Below are 12084 nucleotides of genomic sequence, written 5' to 3' on the forward strand. Positions count from 1 at the left end.
AGTAGTGCATAGGAGATCGTGAATTGTTACATTTTCGAAAGAAAGAAATATAATTAAGTTGTATTATTTGCTGCATCAATATTTAAGTTATTTAATAGAGCAAAAATCTGAAAATCGATATGTCATATAGGAGTTATTGCAGAAACGACGACAATGGCTACAATGAAATCAAAACAAATGACTCCGCCTATTTAAGGCGGCCTTGACGTTTATCAATATTAATAGGCTATACAGAGAATATTTTGTGTGTTTGTATGAATAATCTCAGAAGCTAATTAACCTTCACTATTTGAAATTTGTAGTTTCTCTAGATGGATGTAATGCTACAAATGAGAACTGAGGTAAGATGAAAAGAAATCTGTAAGCACAGAAAACTTGATATTCTGTCGAAATATTGTATAACTTGATTATTGCAACTTTATTTGGTCCACACACTCATTTTACCATAGAGATCTGAGCTGAGTTATTTTAAAAGTGTCATGAAATGGCGTTCCTACGCTCATAATTTACCCGTATTCGTTTCCTGTGTTTCTTAAAATAATATTTATGTAGGGTACCTCATTTTTTTATTTGCATAACAATGATATACAACCGAGCGAGTTGGCTCAGGCGATAGCATTTGAGATACGCATTCGGGGGTCCCGGGTTCAAACCCCGTGGCCCACCAATCTGACTGGGGTTTTTCATGATTTCCCTTAGTCATAAAGGCAAATGCCGGATTGGAAAGATACATGCCATTATTCATCACCGCCTCAATTACCAATACCAAAAACATTAATCAAAGTCTATAATCAGTTACATGAACACAAGCCATCTACAACACACAATAGAAACAGGAACTCAACAAGAGTAAAAACGGTCTGCTGATATACCCACATTCTAAACACGCGACATGACCACAGATGTTAAGGCGTGAATAAAATAAACTTAAAAAAAAAAAGATGTACAATAAGGTTAACATAAAAATGATCTTCGTACACAATCAACTCTATTAATTTGGAGTGATGTATTAAAGGATGCATTCAAGACTAATTTATAAAAATGTTAAACGATTTATCTTTGCACCAAATGAGTGGTCTCTGGACCAAATTGATAGCATTTTAATTATTTAAATAGAATTTAAATTAAGTAGCATATTAAACGATTTATTCTTCTATCAAACACGAATGTTCCCTGGACCCAATATTCTATTTTAATTATGTAATTACTTTATATTTATTTCTAATAAGTGCAGCGGAACGCACGGGTACAGCTAGTAAGTAAATAAATCAGTAAATGAATGAGTTAATGAACAAATAAATAAATATGTAAGTAAATAAATATGTAAATGAATGAATAAATAAGTAAATAAATCAGTAAATGAATGAGTTAATGAACAAATAAATAAATATGTAAGTAAATAAATATGTAAATGAATGAATAAATAAGTAAATAAATCAGTAAATGAACGAGTAAATGAGCGAATAAGTAAACAAGTAAAAAAAATCGGTAAACGAATTAATGAGTAAATAAGAAAATAAATCAGTAAATGAATGAGTAAATCTATACTAGGCCTAATAATAAATCTGTAGCCGAATTTTTTCTGGTAATTTTCGATTTTCCAAAAATAATTGGTCCTAACATATATAATTAACCACCCTGAAACAGAAAATCGCTTTTTTGAAATTTTTGTCTGTATGTCTGTCTGTCTGTCTGTTTGTTACCTTTTCACGCGATAATGGCTGAACCGATTTCGATGAAAATTGGAATATAAATTAAGTTCGTTGTAACTTAGATTCTAGGCTATATGGCATTCAAAATACATGATTTAAAAGGGGGGTTATAAGGGAGTCTGAATTAAATAAATCGAAATATCTCACTTATTATTGATTTTTGTGAAACATGTTACATATCAAAAATTTCTTTAAAAATCATTTCCGATAAGTTCTATTCTTTGAAAAATTTTGATAGGACTGATATGTAATGAGATAAATGAGTTTCAAAATTAAAATAACTACCATCTAAGGCGGTGTAATGAAATAAACAAATGAATTCGTCTATAAAGGGCCTTGGTCAACAACAATCGAAAGCTATGATTCATAGCCTACAGAGAATGTTTCTGTGTTTGTATGAAGTAATATCGGAAGCTAAATTAACCGATATGTGTAATTAATTATTATTTCACCATTGGAAAGTGTAGTTTCTCTATATGGACATAATGCTATAATGTTTTTACAGTAACTTCGGAGTAAATTGAGGACAGGTAGGCCTAAGATTAAAATAGCTTCTTATGCACAAACAACTTGATAGGCTATTCTGTGTATTCGTTTCCTGTATTTCTTAAATAATGTTTATCTCAGAAAATTAACGAACCACAAAAGTGTATTGATTAAGTATGCAGTAATAAAATGTTAGCTTAGCATTCCATTATTTTATAATCCAAATTTTAACTATGCTCAATTGAATCGTGTTAAAATACATAAAATACATATGCATTAAATGCAATGCAAAAAAATTGGGTAATGAGCCAATCAGAATATGTTGCGCTGTTGTAAAATAAAATTTGTCCCTCCTGAGATTCAAGAGCCCCCATAACAAATTAAAAACTTACTTATCAACACATTTTTATAATATAATATAATATAATATAATATAATATAATATAATATAATATAATATAATATAATATAATATAATATAATATAATATAATATAATATAATATAAGTTATTTAAGTTATTTGAAGGGTTCAGAACCATAGTGGCCCAAGCGCCATTTACTGAATACGTAGAAAACAAGGGTTAAAATTAAGTTATTATCATAATTCAATGGAAACATATAGCAAGTAATATAAAGTATAAACATTAAATCTAAATGATATATCAGTCTTCATTAAAGTATGGATGCATGTAATAAAAATTAAGAAACATGTTAAAGGAATTGTCATTGCACCAAATGAGTGGTCTCTGGACCAAAATGATCGCATTTTAATTATTTAAATACAATTTAAATTAAGTAACATATTAAACGATTTATCCTTCTATCAAACACGAATCTTCCCTGGATCAAATGTCCTATTTTAATTATGTAATTACTTTATATTTATTTCTAACGGGTGCAGCGGAGCGCACGGGTACGGCTAGTAAGTAAATAAAATAGTAAATGAATGAATGAGTAAATAGTATATAAATCAGTAAATGAATGAGCGAATGAGGGAATAAATAACTAAATAAGCAAATAAATCAGTAAATTAATGAATGAGTAAATAAATCAATAAATGAATGAATGAGTGAATAAGTAAATAAATCAGTAAATGAATGAGTGTATAAATAAATAAATCAGTAAATGAATGAGTGAATGAGCGAGTAAGTAATTAAGTAAATAAATCAATAAATAAATGAATCAGTTAATAAGTAAAGAAATCAATGAGTGAATAAGTAAATAAATAACTAATGAATGTGTGCATTAGCGAGTAAGTAAATAAGTAAATAAATAAATAAATTAATTAATTAATATGTAAATGAATAAATAAAATTGACAGAAGACTCGTCGAATTCCTACAACTGCGACATTGTTATTGTAGGCATAGTTGCCAGTGCAAGAATGTTTCAGATTTGAAATTAAAGTTTGATATTTCTTTTCATTTCTGTCTTGATACTCGCAGCATTTTAATTTAATACTAATGGCTTGAAGCAGCAACTCCTGCTTGAGAGGGATTAAAAACCACAATAAAATGCTGCTACTTAAGACGAAGATGATGCTGACACATTTCGTTCATTGGACTGTAATCAAACCCACGCCCGAGCGCAACTCCGGATCAGCAGGCAAGCGCTTCAGCTGACTGAGCTACGCCGGAGGCAGGAATAGTGTAATTTTTGTTACAGTTTCTCTTTCGAGTGGTACGTAGAAAACCGCTTCACGTTTAAAAAATCATGCCTTGTCTTCCACCAATACATAATATATTAGGCCTAACTGTTCGTATTTGAAAAAAAAAAAAAAAAAAAAAAACGAACATTCTTCATTTCTGGTCAATGAAAATGTAGGAACAGTTCAACGGAGAAAAATCAATGACACCTTCAGGAATCGAACCTGCAACGTTTCGGCTTAGGTGTTTAATGAAAGGAAGAAACAGAAGTTGAATAATTGAATAATTGATTAAATGGCGATCTTACTCGTGTTAATTATGTAAGCATGTGCGGCTTACAGCTGCTTCGGTGCTACTTGACACCAGCCTCAGAGCCTTCTGTGTCTCGGCGTCATCTCAACTTCGCTGCCTGTTGTGTGGGTGCGTTCGTGTGATGAAGAGTTGAGTAAAATAGTGTGTGTGTTCTGAAATTGATCTGTGTGTTGAGAATTTGATTAGGGTGTGTTTTAATGTGTCTGTATATTTCATATTGTTCTAGTGTGTTGAGTTTTTTTTTTTTTTTTTTGGGTTGTATGTGTAGGATTTCCATGTCTGTATTTATGTTATTGTATGTGTGGTTGGCATTAGTTATGTGTCCCGCATATGTAGATGTATTGTGTCCTCTGGTCATTGCCTTAATGTGTTCTTTGTATCGAGTTTGGAATGATCTGCCTGTCTGTCCAAAACACAAAACACACACAAGATCGCATCCTCATTCAGAAAACAGAAGTACAACATAGCATACAGAACAGAAAAAACACTACAAAGACAACTTAACACACAAACAACATAAACAAATAAATACAACCACACAGGCGTATACAAACTCACATGCAATAGTTGCGACAATTTCTACATTGGACAGACAGGCAGATCATTCCAAACTCAATACAAAGAACACATTAAAGCAATAACCAGAGGACACAATACATCTATATATGCCGAACACATAAGTAATGCCATCCACACATACAATAACATAAATACAGACATGGAAATCCTACACATACAACCCAAAAACAAAAAACTCAACACACTAGAACAATATGAAATATACAAACACATTAAAACACACCCTAATGAAATTCTCAACACACAGATCAATTTCAGAACACACACACTATTTCACTCAACTCTTCATCACACGAACGCAACCACACAACAGGCAGCGAAGTTGAGATGACGCCGAGACACAGAAGGCTCTGAGGATGGTGTCAAGTAGCACCGAAGCAGCTGTAAGCCGCACATGCTTTCATAATTAATACGAGTAAGATCGCCATTTAATCAATTATTTCTATTCAAGTGTTAAAAGTAGTGTACGAAAGATTCAACAAGGGTTTAATAATTACTGCAGCTCTGGTATCAGGATATCCTAGATTAGCATCAAGTGAATATCTTGCTTACCAATGCATGCAAATTAATTATAATTATGAAATATGCAAGGAAATGGCACAAACAGTAGCTGTGTACTATAATCTGCATGACAAAATAACATCACTGAACTGTGAAATTTTACAATAAAGACAGAAAAAGTAAAGCTAGTAAACCAGACATCATAATAGGCAGCAATAACGCCAAGCCTTGCCAAGTTATTGCTGTACGGTAGTTATCCATCTGATAATAGTGTAATAAAAAGCTGCTGAACATGTAGGTTATAAGAATTATAAAGAGCAATTCAACGTATTTCAAACATATATACCATCACCACAGCAACTATGATTAGTGGTCTAAAAATGTTACAAAAAGCTTCACTGTCTTACATGATTTCTGCAGCACCACACTATAATGTATTACAGAGAACAATAAAATTAGTTCAGGGTGACCGGTGTGGTCTAGTGATTAGTGAGAAATATTCGTGCCCATGCTATGCCTGAGCTTGGATCCAAATCCTGTCTGATAGGATTTTCTTCAATGTTCTCCCAAACTATAAGACGAATACCAACCAAGTCGGAGTCTACACATTTTTACCTCTTCCAAAATTGTTTCCGACTTCACCGAAAACTGCTTCCAAAACTCTTTAAGATATTTTCGATTATGATTGCAACAAAATTGCTTCAGACATAGACTATTTAAAAGTTTTCCCACTCAGACTGCATTGAAATAAATTCAGACTCAAGACTACATCAAAATTTCTGCAGACTCAAGCCTAAATCAAAACTGCTTCCGACTAAGATTACATTAAAATACCTTCAGATTCAAGACATTAAAAATTGCTTTCCACTCAAGACTATACCAAACTCACTTCAGATTCAAGGCCATCAAAATTTCTTCCGAATCAAGTCTACATCAAAACTGCTTCCAATTCAAGACATCAATCTACCTCAGACTGAGACTAGATCAAAAATACTTCCAACTCAGACTACATCAAAACTGTTACCGATTCAGACTGCTTTCAACTCAAGATTACATCAAAACTCTTCAGACTCAGACTACACCAAAACTGCTACCGATTCAAGACTACATCAAAACCGCTTCCAAATCAGACTACATCAAAACTACTTCTGCCTGAAGACCACACCGAAACTAGTTCCGAATCAGAGTGCATCAAAATTGCTTTCAACTCAGACTATAACAACACTGCTTCCAACTCAAAAAACATCAAAACTGCTTCCGACTCAGACTACAACAAAACTGCTACCGATTCAAACTGCATAACAACTGCTTCCAATTCAAGACTACATCAAAACTGCTGCCGACTCAGATTACATCAAAACTGCTGCCGACTCAGATTACATCAAAACTGCTGCCGACTCAGATTACATCAAAACTGCTACCGATTCAAACTGCATAACAACTACTTCCAATTCAAGACTACATCAAAACTGCTGCCGACTCAGACTACATCAAAACTGCTGCCGACTCAGATTACATCAAAACTGCTGCCGACTCAGATTACATCAAAACTGCTACCGATTCAAACTGCATAACAACTACTTCCAATTCAAGACTACATCAAAACTGCTGCCGACTCAGATTACATCAAAACTGCTGCCGACTCAGATTACATCAAAACTGCTGCCGACTCAGATTACATCAAAACTGCTACCGATTCAAACTGCATAAAAACTGCTTCCGACTCAGGTTACATCAAAACTGCTTCCGACTCAGGTTACATCAAAACTGCTTCCGACTCAGGTTACATCAAAACTGCTTCCGACTCAGGTTACATCAAAACTGCTTCCGCCTCAGAATACATCAAAACTGCTTCCGACTCAGATTACATCAAAACTGCTACCGATTCAAACTACATCAAAACTGTTTCCGACTCAGATTATATCAAAACTGCTTCCGACTCAGATTATATCAAAACTGCTTCCGACTCAGGTTACATCAAAACTGCTTCCGACTCAGATTACATCAAAACTGCTTCCAACTCAGATTACATCAAAACTGCTTCCGACTCAGATTACATCAAAACTGCTTCCGACTCAGATTACATCAAAACTGCTTCCGACTCAGATTACATCAAAACTGCTTCCGACTCAGATTACATCAAAACTGCTTCCGACTCAGATTACATCAAAACTGCTTCCGACTCAGATTACATCAAAACTGCTTCCGACTCAGATTACATCAAAACTGCTTCCGACTCAGATTACATCAAACTGCTTCCGACTCAGACTACATCATACTTCTTCCGATTCAGATTACATAAAAACTGCTTCTGACTCATTACATCGGAACTGCTTCCGATTCAGATTATATCGAAACTGCTTCCGATTCAGATTACATAAAAACTGCTTCCGACTCAGATTACATCAAAACTACTTCCTACTCAGACTACATCATACTTCTTCCAACTCGGACTACATCAAAATTACTTCCGACTCAGATTATATCAAAACTGCTTCCGATTCAGACTACATCATACTTCTTCCGAGTCAGACTACATAAAGACTGCTACCGAATCAGACTACATCAAAACTGTTTCCCACTCAGATTACATCAAAACTACTTCCGATTCAGACTACATTAAAACTGCTTCCGACTCAGACTAAATCGTAATTACTCCCGAGTCCTAATTGATAAGAAAATCCGTTATATGTATATTTTTTATTTAAAATACTATTTGAAAAATCTTTGTTATCGAATGGACTGACGACAGCAAAATGTTAGGAATAATCACTGTTATGTTGAGCAGTACGATGTGGAAATAACTGTGTTAAATCGGCAGTAATTTTATAAGACCCGTAATATAGGTTCGAACTCATAAGTTCATAACACCAGGTTACCATCTAACTATTAAAAAATTGCACAGACGCTATGCGACTATGTAGTTGTTGTGGCGTCGTTATAAATAATTCAGAGACTACTGACTCATTTACACGACACCTTGACATAATAACCATTCTAATTATAGCCCAAGAATGTTCTTCATTCACGGTTATTTTTATTTCACAACTTGAGATCGTGTGAAAAACAGAGAGCAATAAACTTTCTTCTCCATTCATTTTATAATCAGAAACTACTACTGACTGCAGAGAACTGTTTCTGCAGCTCACGGACGGGCAAGAATCGCGTCGATTGAGGCAAGCCCGAGTTGAGAGATTTGATGGCTTTGGGTTTAGTGCCGGAGTCGTAAAAGACACTTAAGGAAGCACTCCGGACGTGTAGTTGTCTCAAAATGAAACTTCATTCACTCCGACCAAATATATAAGCCGCTGGCTGTGAATTTGAGAACGTGACAATGCTTACCGACCACTGGCAGTGCATTCTCCAATTAATTATCAAATTCATTTCCAGACACGAAAATAAAAGTAGGAAAAAATTATTTCTATAATTCTCCTGTTAGCAATTTTGATAAGAGTAAAACAAGTATGACCCAAATTGGAGATAACAAATTACAAAATGAAACGTTAAAAATGTTTTGAATAAACTGTATTAATTAAATGTATTTTTAGACAGTCGTTTCATAATAACGACTTTTTGATTCTCATTTTAGTATCGAAATGGTATACTGCGATACAAGTGTGGAAAGTGAGATTTACAGGAACGAGGAAATGTTTGACAAGACGATACGAATGCAATTACATGAACCAAATCTCCATACTTATGTTAGCCTCTTGTAAAATAACTTCAAAAAAATGTTTTCAATTCCTGTCCAAACATAAAAGGTACGGTCACACGTCGCTACTTTTGCAGCGCTGCAGTACAAAAAACTGCGCAACTCTTGTACTGCGACGTGTGAACAACGGTGCAACCCGAAAAGTAGCGGCTGCCGAACCTGCTGCTCGCTACTTTTCCATGCTGCGCGCAGCTTAAAAGTAGCGACGTGTGAACAGAGTTCTCAGGGTTGCAGCCGTAGCATTTTTTATATCGGTTTTGTTGAAACTTGCTGCGGTTGCGACCAGTGTTATCACCTAAATGTGCCAATGATACTTTTATTGTTTGGATATATTTTAATGTTAAATGTAATGAAAATAAATTATTTGTAACAGTTATTAAATACACAACACAGTCTGAGCATAATTGCTGACGATATAATTCATTTTTTTAATTTTCCGTAGCGTAGTTCCGTAGTTCCAAACAGGAGGGTTGCCAACATTGATTACGTGAATATACTGTTGGTTATCATTTAAGTATACAGGTGTTTTTAAAAGCTTTATAGTAAAAATAATGCCAATTTCTGAATACTAGATACGACAGAAAAGCAAATAATAGATAAGGAAGCTTTCGCATGAGTTTCTAAAGACTTATTCACAATGAAAATTAAACCTAACGTAAGCGTTAACTTAAGAATGTAAACGTTACGGTAAAATCAAGAAGTCATACCATCATTCACGACGGGAACATAAACATAACAGCAAACATACTTGGTAACCATGGAAACATAACCACGACGCCATTTCCTCATATTCTGTCGTATACTTCAGCGCTCCACGATTGTGTTGTTTGCAAATCACGTAAGCATAAGCATGAAAGTTTGGACTTTGCAAACTTTCATGTTAACGTCTTACGGTAATGTTTATGTCAATGCTTATGTGAATCATTGTGAATGATCCCATTTGGTAGCCTGGGCGCAAACTTCTGTGTTTATGTTACGGTTATGTTTAATTTTCATTGTGAATGGGCCTTTAATAATGCGAACATAAGTAACCACAAAATGTATATTGAGAAGTCAACACGGAGACGGAAACCTGCAGCATGACTGCGGCTGCAAAAGTAGCGCCTTGTGTGTGAACAGACTCGCAACCTCCAGTTGCAACTTTTGCTGCACTCGGGTTGCGCAGCACGAAAAGTAGCGTGCAGCGCGCTACTTTTGGCTTACGTGTGAACACGACACGCAACTTTTGCAGCTGCAGTACAAAAGCTGCGCTGCAAAAGTAGCGATGTGTGACCGTACCTTTAGTTATTTGAGGTGAACAAGAACAATGAAGCACTCTCTAGCTATATTAATCATTTCATGTACTAGTCAAACGAAATACATTTTTAGATTATGTTCCATGAGTCATAAAATATTCAGTCAAAAATGTATTGCACACTATTTTTTTGCTGATCTTAGTAAAAAAAATGAATTATTATTATTAATAATTTTTAATTCAAATAAATAGTTTATTTTTACATGTGTGATCGCCGTTTGTTATTTTGTCGATAGGTATCATTCATTTTTTATTATTCGTATTTGTCGATAGGTGTTATTCATTAATTTGTTACTTACTTATGGCACGTATGTTGTAAGTTTAACTTACAAGGCCTACCAAGAATGTCGGTAAGTTTGTTAAAAAACGATCGGGCAAAAAGTAATATAGGCCTACAGTCTGATCCGTTTGGGAATGGATAATATTAATTTATTATTATAAAGTTATTATGATAGTAGGAAAATTTTCTAGCTGGTTATACTATGATTAAAAGAAGGAGTTTCCATATATGACAATCAACAATGCATAATCTGAAAGAACAAATAAAAATCGTAGATGATTAAAATGGCTACTACAAATCAACAGCGGGCACAGTGTGTTCTTTGGTATGCTAAATTTGAGAGTGTTAAAAGAGTTCAAAGGGAATTTCGACGTATGGTGTGCGTTATGTACCTAAATATGAATCCATAATGTTGTGGTATCGAACATTTGTAGAAACAGGTTGTGTTAAAGAAAAACATGCAGGAGGTCGCAGAGGAAACCCAGTACAAGAAGCAGCTATCTCTTGGCCTGGTCCCCAAACTCCCCAGATCTAACCCTACCTGACTTCTTCGTGTGGAGTTTTGTTAAAGACATTGTCTATTCACAGAAATCCAGGAACTTTGATGATCTGAGAGTAAAAATTACTCAAGATTTTCAACATATCACCCATCTTATGTTACAACGGACATGGGCTGAATTGCATCACCGTTATGAGTTGTGCAGGGTGCGCAATAGGGGTCATGTTTAGCTCTGAGGAATCCCCTATCTTTCAGTGTTGTATGTACAAAGTTGCAACAAATAAAAGTTCAGTAGTTACTGTTTTACGGTGTTTTTATTTTATCCATACCCAAACGGATCACCCTGTATTTTCGCATCCATAAATTAGTGTGATTGAAAATAAATTTCCGTGCCTAAAAGTATTTTAAGCACGCTAATCAGAAATACTCCACTTAAACAACTTCTTAATAACCAACAAAACAATCGCCACTGGCTACTACATATCCGAAGGCCGTGAAGTCTATCTCTTTCCATACGAATCGCTCTTATGAAGAAATACCACCCTCAAACATGAGGTATATGCGGACTCCCTGTGTCTAAAGCAGCGGTAACCAAAACTCGAGCTGCAGTGATTACATGCGACAGACAGCCTATGAAGTAAGGAGACGGAGGAAAGGTACTTGACATGAAAACTACAACCAGTGGTGGTTCCTGTACTAACATTTTGATCAATCTCGCGAATAAAAATCTCAAGCTTTGCTGTATCAGTAATGTCACTGCTGTCATTAAGAGCCAGTGAATAATATATGATTTTTCTTGCTTTTTTTTAACCAGTCTCTTGAATATAATCAGGTATTTTCTAAATTCTTCTCTCGATAATTGGTCGAGAAATTCGTAGTTTTTCAAAATTAAAAACTTCTTATGGACAACTTATTTAAGTTATTTTAATCATTACTCTTTTGAGAAATTCTGTTCTATTAAAAAACTTTAGAGCACGAGATATTTCACACCCCATTACGTAGCTGACTTCCTTACATTTATTTATCTCATCTTTCTCTTCCTGGCTATGATTTAAGACATGTC

The 12084-nt window shown here is 34.6% G+C and overlaps 1 protein-coding gene across 8 annotated transcripts in view; it reads right to left on the bottom strand.

Annotated features, from left to right (window-relative positions):
* Positions 1-12084, bottom strand: part of kmr (kramer) — a 1522801-nt gene that overhangs the window by 1051206 nt on the left and 459511 nt on the right. The window lies entirely within an intron of this gene.

The sequence above is a fragment of the Periplaneta americana genome, chromosome 4, assembly GCF_040183065.1.
Source record: "Periplaneta americana isolate PAMFEO1 chromosome 4, P.americana_PAMFEO1_priV1, whole genome shotgun sequence".
NCBI lineage: Eukaryota > Metazoa > Arthropoda > Insecta > Blattodea > Blattidae > Periplaneta > Periplaneta americana.